Below are 14,822 nucleotides of genomic sequence, written 5' to 3' on the forward strand. Positions count from 1 at the left end.
TGTAGCACTTAACCACTACGCCACCAGGGTTTCCCTCCCCCTTTTAGGTTGTTGTTATTACAAATTACATCTTTATACATTGTGTGGCCGATAACATAAATTTATAATATTTTCTATGCATATCTCTTTTAAATCATATAGTACATAATAAGTAAAATTGCAAACCAAAAATTCCATAAAACTTTATATTTACCCATGAAATTATCTTTACTGGAGATCATTTCTTCTTTTCCATACAACTTTAAGTCACTCTCTACTGTCCTTTCATTTCAAACTGAAGGACTCCCTTTAGCACTTCTTATAGGGAAGGTCACATGGTAACTAAATCCCTTGGCTTTTGTTTATCTGAGAATGTCTTAATTTTGCCCTTATTTTTGAAGAAGTTTTGCCAGATATAGAATTCTTGGTTGATAGTTCTTTTCTTTTAACATTTTAAATATGTCATTCCACTGTCTTTTGGCCTCTGTGGTTTCTGAGGAGAAATTCTCACTTAATCTTATGGAGGATCCATTGGGTGTGATGATTTACTTCTCTTTTGTACTTACAAGATTCTCCGGTTTTCAAGAGTTTGATAGTAATGCATCTTGGTGTGGATCTCTTTGGGTTTATCTCATCTGGAGTTCATTGAGCGTCTTGGATGTGTAGATTCATGTCTTCTATCAAATTGGGATAGTGTTAGGGCATTATTTCTTCAGATATTCTTTCTGCCTGTTTCTCTCTCTCTCTCTACTCTTTTTGGGGCCACCTTAATACATATGCTGGCCTAGCTCGTGGTGTTCTACAATTTCCTTAGGCTCTGTTCACTTTTCTTCATTCTTATTTTCCTTTTGCTCTTCAGGCTTGATAATTTCAATTATTCTATCTTCAGGTTTGCTGTTTCTTTCTTTTGCCAGCTCACACCTACTATTGAATCCCTCCAGTGAATTTTTTATTCCAATTATTGTACTTTTCAGGTCCAGAATTTCTTTTTGGTTCCTTTTAATAATTTTTATCTCTTCATTGATACTCTCATTTTGTTCACGTATCATTCTCCTGATTTCCTTAGTTCTTTGTTCATGTTTTCCTTTACCTCTTTGAGCATACATAATACTGTTGTTTTAAAGTCTTTGTCTAGTAGGTTCATTATCTTAGCTTCTACAGGGATGGCTTTTGTCACTTAAATTTGTCCTTTTGAATGGGCCATACTTTTCCTGCTTCTTTGTATGTTTGCTGTTTTATTTATTTATATTTGTTTTTTAATTGTTGAAAGCTGTAGTCATCAGTTGGCTTAGTGACTTCCCATAACTATTTTTCATAAAGACTGCTTTCAAAGATATGTGTGGACACTGATACTAGTCTGTTATTTAGCTTGTGTTCAGCTAGTTTTTTTTTTAATAATATTTGATTGCTTTTACTGACAGTTTACACAGCAAATTAATACAGAAGTTGTTCAGTGACATTATTTACATTTTTCACAATGTGTCAACATTCTCATTAATTGCATTCTGGTTGTTCTGTTTCAAGTAGTCTAGTTTCTGCCCCACCTCCACCCATCTTCTCGTCTTTGCTTTAGAGTAATTGTTGACCTTTTGGTCACATATATATGGTTTTTGAATGGAGCCCTTGTACTCACAGGTAATTAACTTTATTTTGTGCGCCAATCTGTTATTTCGCCAAAAGGTGACCTCAGGGAATAATTTCAGTTCAAGGTTTAAAGAGTATCTCAGGGCGATAGCCTCCAGTGAGTTTGGATTTTTTAAGAATTCAAGTTCTGTTCTGTTTTTCTCCCATTCTATCCGGGTCCATCTATTGTGTCCCTGATTAGAAAGGTTGGTAGTGGTCACCAGGCATTATCCAGTACTTATGGTTTCGGGGTAGATGAGGCTGTGGTTTGTGTAGGCTATTAGCCCTGTAGACTAGTTTCTTCTCTGAAGCTTTGGTTTCCTTTTTTCTCTTTTGCTCCTAGCCAGTAGAGACCAAGAGCTGTGTCTTAGATGGCTGCTTGCAAACTTTTAAGACCCCAGACACTACTCGCCTCACTAGGATGCAGAACATGAACTTTGTGGTGCAAATTAACTAAGTTGTCCCCTGAGACTAAGGATCTAAGCCTTCAAACCCATAAAACCATTCTCATAAGGTGTTTGGTTATGTCTTGAATATATATGCATGCACACACATATCTGTATGTACAAGTACATATAGGTACTTCTATCTGTGTACACATATGCAGTCACCTGTATCTACCCATACACATATATGCCTGTACAACTACATATGTGGCCATACAGTCATTTTTTAGTTATTGTTGGTGTTGTTGCTAAATTATATATGGCATATTCTTTACCACAACATTCTTTTCTCTTGTGCACTTCTTAGTGGTATCACGTACTTTGTGCTCATTAAACCCCAATTCTGTGCTACTTTTCCCATCACCAAAAATAACAAGTATCAGATAGTGTTTTGACAGAGATTTTCTTGAATGCTGAAAACAAAACAAAAAACCTTTCCAAGACTTTACAAATTGGTTCTGTGCTGGGCCCTTCTTCTGCACTTAGCCAGGCTTGCATTGTGCCCAGGGATCAGCCCCAGGTGAAACTGTGGGGTCTTCTCAAGTAATTTCTGAGCATGTGTCTTGCGAAGAGCACGTATGTGGCTTTCTCAATTCCCTTGTATATGCAGTACGTTTGAAAGCCTTTATTTCTGACAGGAAATCTCTCCCCATCTTCTCCTTCCAGTCTTTAAGGGCCTATCGTATGCTTTAATGTCACCCTCTAGCCCCAGGCAGCTACAGGGGGTTTCACCCTTTGGCTTTTATCGCCTGCCCCTCAGCCCTGTGTGAGCCTGAGACAGGCCAAACTGAGACAAGCACCTTGCTTCAGTCCTTCAGACAGCCCCAGACGGGTTGGAACAGACACACAAAATAATTTGCAAAGAAAGCCTGCTCTACTCCATCTGGAGCCAGAGACAAGGCTCCTCTCTGGGAATGTGCATCACTCCTGTTTTAAAATGGCCGTGCTGACCTGGGGAGGAAGGAAGGTTTAGGTGATTAGAAAGACAAAGCCTTCTTTTATTTACAGAATGCAGGTTACTTGGTGTTCCCTTAGTTGCTGTAACTCTCAGACTGGTTTGCAGAGTTCTGACAAGGCATTTCTGCCAGTGTCTGAATTTGTGTGTGTGTGTGTGTGTGTGTGTCTCGAGGGAGTCCAGGAATGTGCATTTGTTCCTGCTGCCATCTTGCTCTGGGGCTTTTAAAGTTACCCTCTATTAGGTTAAGGAATCTCTTTCTATTCTAGTTTACTAAGAGTTGTCATTATGAATGCCTGCCGAATTTTATCAAATGCTCTTCTGCATTTATTTCGATGATCATACAATTTTTAAAATATTTTTTAATATGATGTCTTAGTTATCTAGTTCTGCTATAATAAAAATACCACAAATGGGTGGCTTTAACAAATGGAAATTTATTTTCTCACAGTTTAGGAGGTTAGAAGTCCAAATTCAGAGTGCTAGTTCTAGGGGAAAGCTTTCTCTGTCTGTTGGCTCTGGAGGAAGGTCCTTGTCTCTTTTGAGCTTCTGCTCCTGGGTGATCTTCCTGTGGCTTAGCATCTCTCTTTTACCATCTCTGCTTGCTCACTTGCTTAATCCCTTTTATATCTCAAAGGAGATGGACATAAAACACCCCCTACACTCATCCTGCCTCATTAACATAACAAAGATAACCCATTCCCAAATGGGATTAATACCACAGGCATAGAAGCTAGGATTTACAATACATATTTGGGGAAGAGGGGGACACATTTCAATCCATAACATATGCAGAATTACATTAATAGATTTTTCTAATCTTGAGCCAATCTTGTATTTCCGGGATAAACCCAAATTTGTCACAAAGTATTCTTATTAATTGTATGCATTGCTGGATGAGTTTTGTTAATTTCCATCTTTGCTCATAAAATGATAATGGCCTATAATTTTCCTTTCTTTATAGTACTTGCCGGGTTTGGGTAACAAGATTTAGTTTTATAAAATGAGTTGAGTAGTCCTATTTTTTTCTATTGTTTCAAAGAGTTTGTGTAAATTTGGAATTACTCGTTATTAGAATTTTGGTATAACTTGGGGATAAAACCATCTCATTCTGGTGTTTTTTTGTTTTTGTTTTGTGGAAAGATTCTTAGCTTCTGATAAAACTTTTTTAATGGTCATGGGATCTTTCAGATTTTTTATTTATTCGTGAATCAGTTCCAATAATTTTTTCTAGGCAACTATCCATTTCATAGATTTTTTTGAGTATTTTGGCATAAAGTTGTTCATAATATTATCTTTTTAATATTTGCTGCATCTGTAACAATGTTCCATTTTTCATTCTTAAAATTGACTTTCTGAACTTTTTATTAGTGCCAGAGGTTTTAGAATTTAGTCTTTACAAAAAAAGTTTTTGCTCTGTTGAGTCTTATCTATTGTATCTCTGCTTCCCACTTGATTCATTCCTTTTTTTTAAATTCCTTCCTAATCTCTTTGGGTTTGTTGTTTTTCTAGCCCAAGTTCAATTCTTAGCTTATTGTCAGCCTTTATTTTCCTACGGAGCCCTCGCGATGCAGTGGTTAATAGCTCAGGCTGTTATCCAAAAGGTCGGCGGTTTGAATCCACCAGCTTCTCCTTGGAAACCCTGTGGAGCATTTCTGCTCTGTCCTATAGAGTCACTATGAGTTGGAATTGACTTGATGGCAATGGCTTTAATTTTCCTACATAAGCATTTAAAGCTATACATTGCCCTCTAAGTTCCACTTTAGCTGTACCCCCACAAGTTTTGATAAAATATTTTCAGTATCCTTTGATCTTAAATATTTTCTATTTTCCACTATGATTTTTTGATTCACTGGTTATCTAGAAGAGTATTTTAAATTTCTCAAAAAAAAAATTTTTTTTTTTACATTGTATTCTTGCCATTTTAATTTTATTGTGGTCAGAAAGTTTTTTTTGGATATCAAATTTTTTGAAAATTGTTGAGACCTATGTTATGGCTTAGTACATGATTACTTTTGTAACTGTTCCTTGTGCGCTTAAAAACAACATGCATTATTCACTTGTTGGGGCAATATTTTATACATGACCATTAGATCAAATTTAGATAATAGTATTACTCAAATATTACTGATTTTTTTTTTTTGTTTTGGCTGCTTGCTATATTACTGCAAGAAGTGTGTCAAATCTTCCACTATAATAGTGTTATCAATTTTTGCTTTATATATTTTGAAACTATGTTATCGGGAGCATATAAAAATTTTTATAGTCTTGGAAACTTGAAACTTTTATGTGTGCAATGATCTTCTTTATCTCCAATAATGCTTTTCACTTTAAGATATATTCTGTATATATTCATATGACCACATCAACTTTTTCTGGCTAGTATTTACCTGGTATATATACTTTTCTCATCCTTTTACTAGAAAGTTACATTAAGGATATAGCTGGAACTATATATATATATTTTAATCCAATGTGACATATGTCTTTAACTGGGGAAAAAATGTAGTATATTCACATTGATTGTAATTTGAGATACAGTTCAATTTACTTCCACTACCTTACTTTGATCCTTTATTTCTTCTTCTATATTCTCCCACTCCTTCACTGAAACCTTTTGGATATATATATGTTGTCATGGATTGAATTATGTCCCCCCAAAAATATGTGTATCAACTTGGTTAGGCCATGATTCCCAGTATTGTGTGGCTGTCCTCCATTTTGTGATTGTAATTTTATTTTGAGAGGATTAGGGTGGAATTGCAACACCACCCTTACTCAGGTCACCTCCCTGATCCAAAGTAAAGGGAACTTCCCCAGGGTGTAGCCTGTACCACCTTCTCTCTCTCAAGAGATAAAAGGAAAAGGAAGCAAGCAGAAAGTTAGGGACCTCATTCCACCAAGAAAGCAGCACCAGGAGCAGAGTGCATCCTTTGGACATGGGGTCCCTGCTCCTGAGAAGCTCCTGGACTAGGAGAAGACCAAGGACAAGGACCTTCCTCCAGAACCAACAGAGCGAAAGGCTTCCCCTGAAGCTGATGCCCTGAATTTGGACTTTTAGCCTACTTTACTGTGAGAAAATAAATTTCTGTCTGTTAAAGCCATCCACTTGTGGTATTTCTGTTATGGCAGCACTAGGTGACTAAGCTAGATACACGTATTTCAGCCCCCACCCCCCGACATACCTCTGGTTTGAAAATTTACCACTGTATTTATATTCTTTAGTAGTTATTTTTCTTGTTACCAATTATCAATCTGACACAAAGGGCCCTTGTCTTTTCCCAAGTAAGAATACACGTGAAAGACAAACTTTATCTTCAGCAAGCTTTATTTTGCTTGAGTCAAGCAAAAGGAGTCAGGGGGGATCTAAGCCTCTCCAAAAGACTGACTCAAAAAGGGAAGCAAGGCTAGGACTTCTATGGGTTTGGCGGAGACAACAGAGCAATGAATATTTAGTGGGCTTCTTTCAAGGGGCAGGTACTTCTCAGGATGGTAAGTGTATGTTAATTAGGTTGCATGCCGCATCTGGAATCTAAGACGGAACCCACTGATATTCAAGACGGAGTCCTCTCGGCAGCCCTTGGCATCACTTATTATGGGATATAGTGCAGGCACACTTGATCTTCGGCACTACATCGCCATCTTCGGAGGGCTAAGGAAGGTCAAACAGCAGTCACACTCTGCTCCTCTGCACATACGAAGCCTGCAAAGGAGGAGGGGACTAGAAAGACACTAGGAAGGAGATAGTAATTCACAGGCTACCCCACTCCTATCTCATGTTGACAGGGTGGGTTTCTGTTTACCCAACTGCTAGATGGTAATCTTTTTAAAAGCTCTTTTGTTCTACCAGCACAGTTAACCCAACTGTCTCATGATAGGGTGTGGTTCCTGTTTAACCAAATTCTAGATGATAATCTTTTAAAACCTCTTTTGTTCAGCCACTGGCACAGTTAACTCTGTCTCAATTTAAGAATTTTTAAAATGTATTTTTAACTTAACCAAGTCATAACCCATCAATTCTGACTCATAACGGCCCTACATATAGGACAGAGCAGAAATGCCCCACAGGGTTTCCAAGGAGCGCCTGGGGATTCGAACTGCTGACCTTTTGGTTAGCAGCCATAGGACTTACTCACTATGCCACCAGTGTTTCCAACCAAGTCATAAATTTTCTAATTAATCCCCCAAATTAGTTATTATGGTCTTATATAATCACTCATATTTACCATTTTGGGAGACTTGCCACTCTTGCATTTCAGATCTTCCTTTTGGAGTCATTTTCTTCTCAAAAGATGTCTTTTAAAAGTTTCTTTAGAGAGGATGTTAGTTGCAAACTCATTTCCTTATCTAAAGATTTCTACTTCATGTCTGGTTTTAAAAAAACTTTATTATGAAGTAGCTCAAATACATACAAAAGCAGAGAGATTAGCTCCTCCTGGAACTTTGGATGTTATGTCTGACCCTTTTCCTCTTCCACGTTTCAATTTCTATGTTGTATTTTCCATCTCTGGATCTTTGAGCTGAAGTCTCTGGGGAGATTTTTAACCAAAGAGCTGCTGGTGGATTTGAACTGCTGACCTTTGGTTAGCAGCCGAGCTCTTAACCACTGCATCACCAGAGCCTCGTTCTTGCCAGAGTTAAGGCCAAAATACGAAAGCATCCTCACTGCCTTCCAATATATCTATGTGGGGAGGTGTTCCAGTATATCCACCCAAAGTGTTGTCTTTCAGGACTCCACGCTTTATGTACACATCTCTGATCTAACTTCCGGTTTGCTCAAGCCCCAGGCTTCCTCTTCTGGATCTCCACGCACCTGATGCCCATTCAAACTGTGGTGTTAAATCCTGAAGACTGGCGTATGTTCCCTAAGGCAAGCTCCTTTGAATTTTTCCTTACCTTCATTTCTGGCCTATGAGAATTTAGCATTACTTTCCTGCCAGTTTAATAATATCTATAATCATATGTGTACATGTATCTATAAAACCAAACCAAACTCGTTGCCACTGAGTTGATTCTGACTCATAGCAACCCTATAGGATGGAGTAAAACTGCCCCATCGGGTTTCCAAGGAGTGGCTGGGGATTTAAACTGCCAACCTTTTGGTTAGCAGCCGAACTCTTAACCACTGCACCACCAGGGCTCCACATACATCTGTATGTGTATATAAGTAATTTTTATATTTATATTTTGGTTATATATATTTTCCAGAATTGTTATTATTGTATGATAAGTTTCTCTGGCTATTATGGCCACAATGCTGCTGGAAAATTAAGCCCATCTATTTCATCTTTGGAAACCCTGGTGGCATAGAGGTTAAGTGCTATGGCTGATAACCAAAGGGTCGGCAGTTCAAATCTGCCAGGCGCTCCTTGGAAACTCTATGGGGCAGTTCCACTCTGTCCTACAGAGTCGCTATGAGTCGGAATCAATTCGATGGCACGGGGTTTGCTGTTTTTTTTTTTTTTTTGTACTTCATCGTTAAGTTGCTAAAACTGGAAATCTTTTAGCATAATAAACCAACACCAAACCAAACCCATTGCTCTGAAGTTGATTCTGACTTATAGCGACCCTATGGGACAGGGTAGAACTGCCCGTAGAGTTTCCAAGGAGCACCTGGTGGATTTGAACTACTGACCTCTTGGTTAGCAGCAGTAGCTCTTAACCACTACACCGCCAGGGTTTTTTAGCATAATAGAAAACTAAAAACTAAGAAAGAGTATCACTGCCATCTGGTGGAGAGACGTACTATATCACATTGAAATGGAAACCTTTAGGGTTGCTACGAGTTGGAATCAACTCAACAGCAATGGGTTTGATTTTGTGTTTTTTGACTCACCTCCTCATTTCTCCCATATTTAGTCACAGAGTCCTGTCAGTTTTTCTTTTTTGAGGTTTTTCAAATTTGTCCCTTCATTTTCATTCTCCCAGTAGTACCTTTGTGCACCAAACCAAAACCCATTGCTGTCAATTTCGACTCATAGTGACCCTATAGGACAGACTAGAGCTGCCCCATAGGGTTTCCAAGGAGCATGTGGTGGATTTAAACTGCCGACCTTCCGGTGAGCAGCCGTAGCTCTTAATCACTACACCACCAGGGTTGCCACCTTCGTGCAGTTACTTTTTTTTTTTTTTCTGGAATTGTTGCATTTTAACTGGTCTCCCTCCCTTTAGTCACTGTTCTTTCAGCGTATTTTTGTCATTCTATTGTCACATTTTTTTGGTCACATTTTACTTTTATAATTTTACATTAATTTTAATGGATTGCTTGTTAAATTTTAGCTTTTGAAAACATTTGGAACCAAGCACAGAAGTCTGCTTAGGGATAAGAACATAGTAGAGGTTCAGTAATATTGGCTCAGTGAAAAAAGCTCATTTGCCTAATTTATCTGGGGAGCAGCGAATGTACACAAGTTTCAAGCACTTTTCTAGAACAGACTGATGAAATGACATTCACATGTATAACTCTCCTATGAGTTTACCCAGATTTTTTTTTTAGTTAAAATTACTTTTAATTACAAAATGCATATCCCAATATAAAACAATTCAGAGTTCTGCAAATGAGAAATTATATTGATGATGATGGAGTCAGGGTTCTCACTGTGGAAAAAGATATAAATGTAGAATTGAAGACAAGGAAGAACTCTGTGGGATTGAAATGAAATTGGAGAGATTAGTAAAATTTGTGATTTCTAATATATACATTTATTTCCTAGCTCTGTCTGTTGAAGGAAACCCTGGTGGCATAGTGGTTAAGAGCTACAGCTGCTAACCAAAAAGGTGGCAGTTCAAATCTACCAGGTGCTCCTTGCAAACCCTATGGGGCACTTCCACTCTGTCCTAAGGTTGCTATGAGTTGGAATCAGCTCGATGACAACAGGTTGGGTCTGCAGCAATGACAAACCAAGAGGCCCAGGCTCTTAGTTTCTAAAAACTGTTCTCCACTAAAACTAAGGGTATTGGGAGAAATGGCTGATTCCAGGGTTAAGGTGCAGGGAAAAAAAAAACATAAACAAACAAGATAAATTTGGAATAGCTTGTGCTAAAAAGGAAGGAATTGCACAAAGAATGGTAAGAACATGTTAAAAATGCCCAGGAGCCAGCTTGAAAGGCCTCCCACTGGCCAAATCTGGGACAATCTGACATCAAAACGAATAATAATAGATTGAACAACAGAGGCACCTGTAAGCCCATGCTAATATAAATAAGTAAAAGAATAAATAAGTGGAAACAAAGAGAAAGCTTTCCCTCACAGTAGAATGTCAACTAATAAATGTAGATGGAACGACAGAGCTGGAAAATTACCATTTGGCAAGCATCAGAGTAACAATGAATTTGGCCATGAAACATCCCTGGCTGCTAAAAATTAGTGTGTGAAAGTCTGCTGAGAAACAGAACGTCTACAGTCGCAAACCATCTCCCTACAAAACGCTCAAAAGGAAAAATGAAAAAAAAAAAAATAGAAACTTTACAGTGGAGAAACCTAGTGGATATCACTTACAAGTGATCAAAACTAACACCCTCGTCACAGGACGAGCAACACAACGCACTTAAAAGGGCCCAATACCACATCTGTGGTATTCCCGCCAAGAGTGCAGAAACCCAATCTAATCATGAAGAAGTATCAGTAAAACCCAATTCAAGGGATATTTGATAAAATAACTGGCCTATGTTTTTTGTGACCTTCAGATTTTTGAAGATTATAGACAGATTGAAGAATTATTCCAGATTAAAGGAGACTAAAGAGACCTGACAGTTAAACGTAATATGTGGTCCTGAATTTGATCCTGGCCTAGATTTTTTCCCTCCCCCAAAGGACATCACTGGAACAATCAGTGAAATCCGAGAAAGGTTAGATACTAGCACTGCATTATTGGAGCCCTGGTGATGCAGCGGTTAAGGACTCAGCTGTTACCTCAGAGGGCATCTAGCTCAACTGGCATAACACAGTTTATGAAAAAAATGTTCTACATCCTACTTCAGTGAGTAGCGTCTGGGGTCTTAAAAGCTTGTGAGCAGCCATCTAAGATACTCCACTGGTCTCAACCCATCTGGAGCAAGAGAGAATGAGGAAAACCAAAGATACAAGGGAAAAATTAGTCCAGAGGACTAATGGACCACAACTACCACAGCCTCCACCAGACTGAGTCCCGCACAACTAGATGGTGCCTGCTACGACCACTGGCTGCTCTGACAGGGATCTCAATAGAGGGTCCCGGACAGAGCTGGAGAGAAATGCAGAACAAACTTTTAACTTACAAATACAGACCAGGCTTACTGGTATGACAGACCGAGAAACCCCAAGAGTATGGCTCCTGGAGACCCTTTTAACTCAGTCCTCAGTACTGAAGTCACTCCTGAGGTTCACCCTTCAGCCAAAGATTAGACAGGCCCATAAAACAAAATAAGACCAAACGGGCACACCAGCCCAGAGCTAAGGATGAGAAGTTGGGAGGGGACAGGAAGGCTGGTAATAGAGAACCCAAGGTCAAGAAGAGGAGAGTGTTGACACGTTTCGGGGTTGGCAACCAATGTCACAAGACAATATGTGTATTGTTTAATGAGAAACTAATTTGTTCTGTAAACCTTCATCTAAAGCACAATAAAAAAAATTTTTTTAATGCAAAGAGCAAAAAAACAAAATAGCTCAGCTGTTAAGCAAAAGGTAGGCAGTTCGAATCCACCAGTCGCTCCTTGGGAACCCTATGGGGCAGCTCTACTCTGTCCTATTAGGTCACTAGGAATCAAAACTGACTTGATGGCAATGGATTTTACTGCATTAACACTAATTTCTTGACTTTGATAATTGTGCCGTGGTTATATAAGAAAATGTCCTTGTTCTTAAATACACACTTAAGAACTTGGATAAAGAGGCATCATTTCTGTAGTTAACTCTCAAATGGTTCAGAAAAAAAGTATTCTATACCAATGACAAATAGGAGCTCTGGTGGCACAGCACTTAAGAGCTATGGTTACTAATCAAAAGGTCAGCAGTTCGTCAAGAAAAAGTTTACACAAAGAAAGAACCATTTGATGGTTCTGAGGCTGGGGAGGGAAGGGGAAGGGAAATCACCAACTAGATAGTAGACAAGTGTCAGCTATGGCGAAGGGATGGACAACACACAATACAGGGAAAGTCAGCACAGCTGCACACAGCAAAAGCATAGAAATTTCCTAGACACACTCAAACACTCAGAGAGACTGAGTAGCTGGGGCTAGGACCATAGTCTCAGGGGACATCTAGGTCAACTGGAATGCTGTGGTCAGGTGACATCGAGTCTGTTCAGACTCAGAGATCCTATGTACAACAGAATGAAACACTGCATGGTCCCACGCCATCCTCACTATTGTTGTTATGCTTGAGCCCATCGCTGCAGCCACTGTGTAAATCGATATTGTTGAGGGTCTTCCTCTTTTGTGCTGATCCTCCACTTTACCAAACATGATGTCCTTCTCCAGGGACTGGTCCCTCCAGATAACATGAGTTGAAGTCTCACCATCCTCATTCCAAGGAGCACTCTGCCTTTATTTCTTCCAAGAAATTTGGAAGATTTGTTCATTCTTCTGGCAGTAGTGGTATACTCAATATTCTTCACCAACACCGTAACTCAAAGGCATCAAATTTTCTTTGGTCTTTCTTACTTACTGTCCAGCTTTCGCATGCATATAAGGTAACTGAAAATATCATGGCTTGGGTCAGGCACTCCTGAGTCTTCAAGGTGACATCTTCACTTTTCAACACTTTAAAGAAGTCTTTTGCAGCAGATATGCCTAATGCAATACGCTGTTTGGTTTTCTGACTGCTGCATCCCTGGCGTTGATTATGGATCCAAATAAAATGAAATCCTTGATAACATCAACCTTTTCTCCACTTATTATGATGTTGCCTATTGGCCCAGTTGTGAGGATTTTTGTCCTCTTTATGTTGAAGTGTGATCCATATTGAAGGCTGTGGTCCTTGATCTTCATTAGTAAGTGCTTCAAGTCTTCTTCACTTTCAGCAAGCAAGGTTGTGTCATCTGCATAACGCAGGTTGTGAATGAGAATTCCGCCAATCTTGATGCAACATTCTTCTTCATATAGTCCAATTCTTGGATTATCTGCTCAGCATACAGGTTGAATAGGTATGGTGAAAGGATGCAACCCTGATGCATACCTTTCTTGGTTTTAAACCATGCAGTATTCCCTTGTTCTGTTCAAACAACTGCCTCTTCGTCTATGTATAGGTTCCTCATAAGCACAACTAAGTGTTCTGGAATTCCCATTCTTCACAATGTTATCCATAATTTGTTATGATCCACACAGTTGAATGCCTTTGCATAGTCAATAAAACATGGGCAAACATCTTTCTGGTGTTCTCTGCTTTCAGCCAAGATCCATCTGACATCAGCAATGATTTCCCTCGTTCTGCAACCTCTCCTGAATCTGGCTTGAATCTCTGGCAGTTCCCCATCAATGTACTGCTGCAAATGCTTTTGAATGATCTTCAGCAAAATTTTACTTGCATGTGGTATTAATGATATTCTGATAATCTCTGCATTCTGTTGGATCGCCTTCCTTTGGAATGGGCACACATATGGATCTCTTCCAGTCAGTTGGCCAGGTAGCTATCTTTCAAATTTCTTGGCATAGACAAGTGAGCACCTCCAGCACTGCATCCATTTATTGAAATTAGCATAACATAGTTCATAAAGAAAACATTGTACATCCCACTTTCGTGAGTAGTGTCTGAAGTCTTAAAGGCTTGCAAGAGGCCATCTAGGATACATCTATTTGTCCCATCCCATCTGGAGCAAGGGAGAATGAAGAAAACCAAAGACACAAGGAATATATTCGCCCAAAGGACTAAAGGGCCACATGAACCAGAGACTCCACCAGCCTGACACCAGAAGAACTAAATGGCACCTGGCTACCACCAACGACCGCTCTGACAGGGGTCACGACAGAATCCCAGACAGAGCAGGGAAAAAAATGTAGGGCATAATTCATAAAAAAAGACCAGGCTTACTGATCTGACAGACTGAAGAACCTTGAAACTAGGGTTCTCGGGCGGTCTGCTAACCCAGAAGTGAAACTATTCTCGAAGTCCACTTTTGAAAGCTTAGACAGGTCTATAAAATAAAAAATAATACATGTGAAGAATGTGCTTCTTAGCTCAAGCAAATATACAAAGCCAAATGGGCAACTCCTACCCAAAATCAAGACGAGAAGGCAGAAAAGGGACAGCAACCCTGGGTGGATAAAAGGAAAACTCTTCATTCCAGTAAGATGACAACTAGTAAGTATAGAGAAATATTGGAGTTAGAAAACCACAATTTTATAAATATCTTAGTAAAAATTTATTCAGAAACGAATTATCACAGGATGCAAAACACAGGGGAGGAAGGTTTGATGAGGAATAGAGTATTCACATGGTCTCAAAGTTTCTGCCCACAAAGTACCCACTAATTTGCAAGAGAAAAATAGTAATTACACAGTGGAGAAAATGGACAACACCGTACTCAAGGGATCAAAATTAACATTACCAACAAGCGACAAAGTGACATTCCGTGCCTCTGGATGTGATGCCTGGAAAAGAAGACATTGCTTACAGCACTCCAATCCACACTCTAATCCATTTTTCTAACCCATTATCCCAAGAACCCGATTCTAACCAAGAGGAAACATCAGAAAAATCCAAACTGAGGGATATTCTATACATTAGCTGGCCTGTATTCTTCAATCAGCATTATGCAAGACAAAGAAAGGCTGAGGAACTGTTCCAGATTTCAGAGCCATGACAACATGTGATCGCAGACTGAGTCTTGTAGTTGCGAAAATGA

Source organism: Elephas maximus, chromosome 26 (assembly GCF_024166365.1).
Source record: "Elephas maximus indicus isolate mEleMax1 chromosome 26, mEleMax1 primary haplotype, whole genome shotgun sequence".
Classification (NCBI taxonomy): domain Eukaryota; kingdom Metazoa; phylum Chordata; class Mammalia; order Proboscidea; family Elephantidae; genus Elephas; species Elephas maximus.